The following is a 9,002-nucleotide window of genomic DNA, read 5'->3' on the forward strand; positions in this document are numbered from 1 at the left end:
GCGCACATATCTCCGACTTAGAGAAGAGGAAGAAGTTTGTTGCTGCAAAGAAAAAAAAGTGGTTAGAAATTTCAGTCTCGCACCCGCTTTGATGGAAGACCCATCAAGTTTCATTCCATCAGGGAGCAGCTGCAGAGCTACGCAGACGGAGACATCAGAGAGCGAGCGAAGGAAGATTGCGTGTGGTACCCCTTGAGGACCGGTGCGGCCTACGGAGATTAAGCACCTCCTGCGATGGCTTCAGAGAACTCAACACGGCCGCGTAAATCTCGCCACGCCGCTAAGCGAGCCGCTGAACCTCCGAAAGGAAGTGACCGATGCTCTTTGAGGAACGTTCTACGCAGCGAGCTGCGTGCACTCATGAGCTGCACGAACGCCCCCTCTACTACCAACCCGCAGCGCAAGCTTGCGGCTACAAAGCTACGTTGCAAAGGTGGCTCAGCACGAATTCAGGTTCCGACTAAAAATGACGTTCGCTTCGGGTGGCCCTAACGTCGACGCGTCGACGTCCTGAAGTCGCCTTAACACCTGAAGAGGTGAGCGTTGTATTGCATATAGTGCGGAGCTTCAAAAGCCCAAAAAGACTGACGAGACTACCAACGAAGCAAACATGGCTCAGCAGAAGACCTCGGTGAATTTGGCTGAAGAAGACCTAAGCTCCCAAAGTCATGCGTTGAAGCAGAAAAAACCAGAACATTTAACAGCCGCTGAAGCGTCGGCGAAGGCAACGACCAACAGGGACGACGCTGCTGAGAACAGCGCGGGGGAGAAGCTTCAGTTTTCAGGAAGAGGGAACACATACTGTGAACCACAAGACGAAGGACGGACAGGTTCCGCACAAGACTGCTACCAATTGTCCCGTGGCTCACTTGGTTGGTACGACGGCGAGGAAGCTACCAGCACCAGTGAAGCGACGGGTACAGTGCCGGTAACTGAGTGGCCCAGTCACCTGTACAGGACGTCAACACCACTCGACGAGTTACTCGATGCAACGCCTTTCCCTGAGAGCAAGTTGACGTCTGGCGGTTGTCGTGAGTACGGCGTGCCCGAGTTCAGCATTTACGTCTAAGACGAAAGCCCGGACAACAATCTCGGGCCGTCCACCCAGATTTCATCTGCGTCCGCTGCAGACAACTACTTGGCCCCGGCCCGTCAACCACTTGCAGAGATACAGCTGCAACCAGAAATTAGTATAACATCGCGATCAGCTAGGATGAGCCAGCAGAGCCGTCTTCCTCCCTCAACGATTATGGTGGGTCCAGCTTGTTGTATTGTGATTCATGTGTTTTCTGTATTTGTTTCAGTTCTTGTTTCGGTTTTGTGGATTGTCTTGGATTCTGTCTTGTGACGTCATTTCATGTATATATACGCTGTCTCCGTTCAATAAAACGTCTTGAGGGTATCTGTTCTCGCTTCGGCGAGCGCGGCTTCGGCCGCTTATCTGTTTTTTGAGCAGCGTCCGCTCCGGCGGACGCAGTTGTTGCTGCGATGCGCGTCTTTCCTTTCCTCTCTCTCCTTCCTCTGATCTTTTAACTCTCCTGTATCTGCACGTGGCAGCGGTGGTGGCTTGGCTCGAGCCAGTAGCAGGCCCGTGCAATTTCCTTTTCATCCTTCTCTCAGTCACAACAACAACAACAACAATAAAGCGTCTTGGTCTTTCTTGGTCATGGGACAGCAGCACGGACTCGGCTCTCGTTACTAAGACGGCCAACACCACATTGGCGATCGAGGATGGGATAGGCCTAACGGAATAGGGGCATGTAATCCCAGTATCTTACAGTAATCCGATGGCATCCGTCATCTTTTGAAGTAATCGTCCTGCCATTATCTGCTATGTGAGCTGTACGGAGAAGCGCCGTCGACAGAATGTCATATTTCGGAGGTATTGCAAGTTTTCTTCGTTTTCTTCAACTTTGCCGACTAGCGTGGTCGTCGCCAGCGAGGTCGTCGCCTGATGAGCCACAGCCTGCTGGAACGATGTCCTGGGCCGAAGTCATCGTGAAAAGTCCGTGAGTCAACAAACATTTTCATTCTGTGAAGAATTTCAAGAAGGCAGACAAGAAATTTTCATGTTGGCCGTAGCACATGTGAGCTACCGTACGTCAGACGTTGTGCGTATTTTCAGAAGTTCATTCATCCTCAGAAGTTTTCAAGCGTAGTATTGGAACAAAGAGCGTTCGTGCGCTGAGTCACAAATGTGACCGTTCGTCTTCGTGACTGAAATATGTTGTGTCAAGCTTAATCAAGCCTCGTCGTCGAGGGAAACAAAGAAAACCTTGGTTCGGTTTCAAGAGAGGAATTATTCATCGATTGACTGCCGCGTTCTCCGTTTTCTACGCTAGGCAGCGTCTGGAAGGTCAAAATGGCTTTTTCATCTTTCACTGGCGTTCGCGCACCGGACCCATTTCTTCAGCATCCGGGTCGTCCCCCAGTTCCATTTAATCAATGGATACAAACTTTTGAACTTTACTTGACTGTATCAGGTGGATCGGCAGCGACCGCCGAGCTCAAAAAAGCCCTCCTCCTCTATAGTCTAGGAGATGAGGGAAGGAGAATTTATTTTGCTCGCGCTGCATGTCAATGACGCTAGCCCAGTCATCGACAGACGCTCGCGTCGCATCTACAAGTGAGACGCTAGCTCACTCGCCGACAGACGCTCGCGTTGAAAGTGAGACGCAAGACGTCTACAAATCAACTGTTGCCTTACAACAACAAGAATTTAGTACCCCTTCCAATTTAGTGATGGAACGGAGAAGATTTCAAAACAGGCAACAATTACCGGGCGAGTCAATCACAGAATACATAGCTGTCTTGCGTGAATTGCTTCAGCTGTGTGATTATGCTTCCCCTGAAGAAATGCTGAGGGACCGATTTGTGACAGGAGTCTCTTCCCAAAGGGTTAGAGAGCGACTTTTGCTGGAAGGATCCCGAGTTACACTCTCCGCAGCGTCTAGCATTGCGTTGCAGTACGAACAGGTGACTCGCGAGGCGCAAGAATTCTTGGCCCCTGTCCAGCCCATAAGGAAAGAAACATCGAATCACTCAGCGTCCTCACAAAGGCCGGCACCCAGACAATTTTGTCCTAGTTTTCCATCACAAGCGCCGAGCTTTTCTCAGCAACCTCCTGCGTCGCAGGCTGCAGAATATCAACATAGACAATACAGTCCGCGGCACCCGCGTCCGAGTTATCCTCCTCAAAATAATATACCATCGTCGATGTCGCTACAGTTTACGAGACAGCCTAATACCAGGCATTTTCAACCGCAAAATCAGCGTTCAAGGCAGTCGTCTTGTTTTCGTTGCGGATCAAGTCGTCATAGTGCCGCAGCATCTAATTGCCCAGCTCAAGGCAAGACATGCTTCTTCTGCGGAAAAATTGGTCACTTCGCTTCCATGTGTAGGCAGCGCTCAGCTGTACAGAAAATACAGCCAGAACAGGAAGAAACAAGCCAGCAAGAACAATTTCCTGTAGAAACGATCCAAGTGACAGAGCAAGCGAGGATAGGCTTTCCCGCAACGCCGCTCCGTGATCAGCTGATACCGCAGTCGCACAGCCGAACGCTGGACAAACCAAGGCTTAACCAAGGGTCACAACTTGATCTTATGCATTCTTGCGTTCAATCATCAAGTAATGGTCATGTCTCGTAACTTGAAAAAACAGCGCCCATGTCTACCGGACTTGAAGTCACAGGAACTCAGAGTGAACATAATACAGAAGAATCTTTGGCCACCAATGTTTGCGTTATTGATAAGGACCGGAGGTCTCGCATTCATATTCAGTTGCAAGTGGCAGACGTCACTTTGCCTTTCTTAGTTGATTCTTGGTCTGCAGTTTCCATTATTGATAACAGTACTTTTTCAAGGTATTTTTCAACCGCTCAACTGCTTGAAGCACCTCGTGCAACACTTGTGGATTATTCCAAGCGTTCTATTAATGTGCTAGGATGTTTCACTGCACCAGTCAAGTATCATGACAGAACTGTTCCTATTCTTTTCTATGTTGTCTCTGAAGGTACTACACTTATTGGCTTGGATGCCATTCGTGCTCTGAATTTATTTATTGTAGGAGCAACTTTGCAGGGTTTTCAGACGGTGGCGAATCCAGTTGAGAAAATTCCCTCCGCATTAGCGACAGAGTTTCCGAAACTCTCTTCAGGCGAAGTGGGACTAGCTAAAGGGTTCCAGCATGAAGTTAAAGTGCGTCCGAATGTGCAACCTGTAGTTGCCAAACTACGACGGTTACCACTTGCTATCCGTTCCAATGTCTCTGAAGAACTGGAACGGTTAGAGAAGCAAGATATTATTGAAAGAGTAAATGCTTCAGAATGGATTTCACCAACCGTGGTTATCCAGAAACTCAATGGAAAAATCCGCTTGTGTATTGACTTGCGTGTAGTCAATAAGGCCGTGGTACCTGATGTGTTCCCACTGCCACATACAGAGGAATTTCTCCATGCACTGATGTTTGATCCGTATTTGCCCACTGTTGTGACTACCAATGCTTCGGATGTAGGAATGGGAGCAGTCCACCAGCAATTGGGTCCACACGGACTCCAAACGGTAGCTTTCGGGTCTCGGAAATTGTCTTCTACAGACCGAAAGTATTCAGCGCCTCCACTTCTCCATGCTGCATCGAGTATGGCCTGCAGCGGTCCCACAACACTGTGCCGCATCCTTTACCCGAGCGTGAGCCCAATAGCCACAAGTGGATTGACTTTGTGCGACAGTGTCTTGGCCGCGACGACTTGTTTGACTGGATGCCGCCAGAGCAGGAAGACAACTTCGTGTGCTCGCTGCACTCTGCATCGGGTTCCCTCACACGCCTCTTTCCAGAGAAGTGCCTCAGGCCCGACGCTGCTCCTACCTTGCACCCAAAGAGGTGACATCCTGGGGCATCTTGTGCAGTGACGTGTCTTTTGTGATGCGCGTATGTTGTGATGTGTCTTCAACGTGTGATGATCCTTCAGCGTCTGGTGATCCGTCAATGTGTGATGATCCTTTAGTGTGTGATGATGCTTCAGTGTGTGGTGATCATGAATCTTCACATAACAGTGCAAATTCTTTTCAACAGTGTCTGTGCCTACAGGTGTGCAGAGTGGTGACAACCAGAACTCTCACCACTCCTTCAAGCAACCAGGTGATCACATCGAATTTACTTCAGGGAATTCAAGGGACTTTTCTCCAGACCTGAGCTCTGAAGGTCCTCTTCCGGAGCGCGCTCAGCGCCCAAAGAGGACTGTGCGGAAACCTTTGTGGCTCGAGAACTTTGTAACAAAATTACTTGTTTTTTTTTTGTTTGTATGTACATTTCTTGTGTGCATAGAGTGTGTTCACTTGCTTGTGTCATTTTTTAATGTAGCTGTAAAATCTTTTTCCCCGGGGAATAAGAAAAATAAGCGTTATTGAATAAGTAAAATAAGCGGAAAAAGAGAATAAGTGGAATAAGAGAATAAGTGAAATCTGTGTGCTTTCTTATGTGCCAATTTTGATATGTATTTGTGAATTGTTTTCCAAGGAAGAGAGAGAGTGTGTTTTCTTGTTTGTGTGTGAATTTTTATATGTATCTGTGAATCCTTTTTCCCCAAGAAAGGGAGTATGTTGTATTGTGATTCATGTCTTTTCTGTATTTGTTTCAGTTCTTGTTTCGGTTTTGTGGATTGTCTTGGATTCTGTCTTGTGACGTCATTTCATGTATATATACGCTGTCTCCGTTCAATAAAGCGTCTTGGTCTTTCTTGGTCATGGGACAGCAGCACGGACTCGGCTCTCGTAACTAAGACGGCCAACACCGCACAGCTGCTGTGAAGAGCCCCGAAGTGTGTTCATGCATGCCCTCTTTCGAAGTCCATACCAAGCCCTCTGGCGAAACAATGTAGTCCCGGCGTGCCAGGTGATGGGGCATGAAGAGCAGGAGTTGCAGCGGCGACATCGCGAAGAAGTGCTGTGCACGCTCTCGGAGCCGGAGGATGCTGCGAGAAAACGAGCTTTTCAGGCAGGACCTTCGACTGGGAAGCATGGAAAGAGCTGCCGCTCGCAGCAAACCTGGGCCATCCAGAGAGCATCCTCGGGAGGCGGCCACGTTGGGCGGACAGGTGAGAGCGGGAATGTGTCTTTATGAACGGTAGCACACAGGGCAGGCCAGTTCCCTGCTTATTAGAAAACACGGAGAGTTTTGTCTCCGCATTATATTCCCTTTTAACAAATTCACATGACGCAAGCATATAATGGCGAATTCTCCTTCCCCTTAACGAGCAATCGCGTGGTGGCTGCTTAAAAGCCCAATTCAGGCCTCCTCCAGGTTGCGCCAAAGACATATTTTAGTAGTGGCACGTGAAGAAATTAATGCATGGGATCTCGCTTAGGGTGGTATCGTGTCTTGAAAGGTCTTGGTTTCCGTTGAATAGTGAACGGCGTATCGCGTTCTAGTGGCGAAACCCTCCTTTCCACTACAATCAGTTTAGAAACGTGGACGTGGTGGCGGTGAACGAGTATCTCTTGTTTTTAACGCGCCTCATTCAAAGCAAGTTGCATAATATTTTGTCAGTAGAGGCAATTTCTAATCATACTTCTTTTTACTTGAGCTAGTTTAAAGGCTTTTTTAATGGATGTTTGAGGACAACATTCCTTTCATCACTTGGCAGAACGGCGTACGCAGCTGCGGGGCAGCATACAGCGCGCTCACGCTAGAGTTCCTTTCCACGCGCCCACAGTGAGCCCATACAGAGATTATACATGGTCTACTGCATAGCTCACATCACCGTATTATAGGGTTCGTCCTTAGTGGAGCTTCCTTAGTACAGCGGTGGCCTTGCGGTAGAGCATCCGTCTCGCATTCTGGAGCTGCTGGGCGCGATCCCCAGTGCCGCAGGGGACTCAGCGGTTTTCTAACGGGTCCAAGATTATTTTCTGGCGTGTTCGTCCACAGGGCTGCGCTTATGAGGTACGCCGGAGCGGAGGTCTGTGGCTAGTTTTGTTTCCCTCGGGGCCGTTGACGCGCACCAGGAACTATGTACAGGAGTATTTTCGCACTGCGCGCTTCTGTCTAGAAGCAGCCACCATGGTCGGGAATCTCGGCAGTACGCGCCATACCGGAGCTGAAGTATTCGCGAGTTCAAAATAATCAGGATCGCAACTTTCCGTCGGGGCTGTGTTTACACGTCGTGATGCCACCGCTTTGTTCTTGCACAGGTCCCCGCCGGGCCAAGCGCAGCCCCACCAGAGGTCAACAACTGGGGCTCACACGTGGGGCGGCTGCCGAAGCCGTCAGCTGCCGCTCCCGGTGGCCGGCCTCGTGCGAAAACCGTGTGACGTGACACAGAAATAAACTTTTTGTTTTCTCTCACTGTTCCATTGTATGACATGCTGCGATCGATGGCTTCCTGGCACCATCTAGCGCCTATGCCGCTGAGCTTGTAGCCTTTCATTCTGATGCTATTCACAACCCTCACTCTACGCCTGTTCATTTTTACACTGATTCTCTATCTCTGTTTTCTGCCCTGTCTTCAGTTACTTCTTACAATCCTACTTTTATTGCAATTAAGAAAGATCCCTATCGTTTGTCTTCTTTAGCCCCATTTCTTTTATTTCATATACGGGGCCATTCCGGAATTTTCGGTAACGAGTTAGCGGACCAAGCTGCTGGTAGTGCCGGGCAGTTTGGAAGTTTACATATTTCTACCCTTTTACGTCGTTGCGTGCATTTCCGTTTGCATCATTCTTCACTTCATTTATGCAGCATCTCTTGGCGCGGGAATAATGGTGCCACTGAATTATTCAATTGGATCCCTGATACACTTAATATTCCCCCTATTCGTCTACCCAGGAATCCTCTAATAACATTACTTACTGGGAATGGTAGATTTCCGTTCTGTTTTAAATGATTTGGCCTGTCTCCGTCTTCAATTTGTTCCTGTGGATTGTTATATGAAGATATCAGTCATTAGTTCCGGGACTGTTCAGTTACTGCTCCTTTAGTTTCTCGTTTAAAATCTCTTTGCTCATCGGACATCACACCATCTGTTTGCCCCTCCCTTCTCCGAGACCCTGCTGCTTGTGCTCTTCTCCTTCAAATGGTTCACCTCATACGTAGTACAATTCAAAATTATTCACGCTGATTCCTCTCTTTCCACTGATTTCTCTTCTCCAAGCTTTGCACAGAGGAGCGCCCCGTGTTCCTTTATTGAGCATAGGCGGCTTTGTCGTGGCGTGACTGTGATTGTGACTCCGTTCTTCACTGTGTGACTGTGACTCTGTCTCGACTGTGTGACTGTGCCTGTGTCCCTGACTGTGAGACTGTGACTTCGGTTTTTCTTTTGTCTTGATTATGTTTTTATGTTTCTGATTTTTATTTTGTTGCCGGCGCTCAGTGCTTTCTTCGACTGTTACGGTGACCATGACTTTGCAGTGAATTGGGTTTTCTCTCTTTTTTATTACTATTTTTATTCCGCGGACTGCACGCTGTGCTTTGGCTATCTGCCTGCGACTATCTTTTATTGTGACGAGCCTTTTATTTCTTTTGTTTTGAGTTGTTTTTAATGCTCTCTTTCTCGCTTAGTTTTCTTTTTCTTCTTTGAAACATTTAATTATTTTTCATTTATTTTGAATTGGCGTTAAGCCTGACAAAGCATTGCTGGTCCAGGCATCCTCTCTCTTGCTTTTATGTTTTTAGCTTTTTTTAGAGGACCAATAAAAGGGTAAACGGGCTTCCTGGAGGCAGTTTACTCTTCTGCTTCCGTTCGGGACACTGTGATTCCAACGTTATTTCGTTTACATGCCCTAACGATCCCGTCATGCCCCTATCTTTACTTGGCCAGTAACATCCCTGTTAGCTATTTAACGGGAGAAGGAACAAAATAGTTTATTAGCACACCGACGTGAATGAAAAAGAAGATCGTGATGTACAGCTGACCAATGCTCTAATGATCTACTGCAAGCCTTGGCTCATCAGTCGGTCGACTCCTTGAGAACTCAGCGAAGACCGGCTAACACATGTCGTGAAGGCG

The 9,002-nt window shown here is 48.2% G+C and overlaps 1 long non-coding RNA gene across 1 annotated transcript; it reads left to right on the top strand.

The window, feature by feature from the left end:
• The first annotated feature begins 1,427 nt into the window (after nucleotides 1–1,427).
• LOC149337610 (uncharacterized) lies at nucleotides 1,428–7,342 on the top strand. Its single transcript, XR_016284411.1, has 2 exons — nucleotides 1,428–2,009; nucleotides 7,189–7,342. It is a non-coding gene; the product is annotated as an uncharacterized LOC149337610 (long non-coding RNA).
• The last annotated feature ends 1,660 nt before the right edge of the window (nucleotides 7,343–9,002 follow it).

This window comes from Amblyomma mixtum, chromosome 7 (genome assembly GCF_055824585.1).
Source record: "Amblyomma mixtum isolate Tamu chromosome 7, ASM5582458v1, whole genome shotgun sequence".
In the NCBI taxonomy this organism is placed as follows: Eukaryota; Metazoa; Arthropoda; class Arachnida; order Ixodida; family Ixodidae; genus Amblyomma; species Amblyomma mixtum.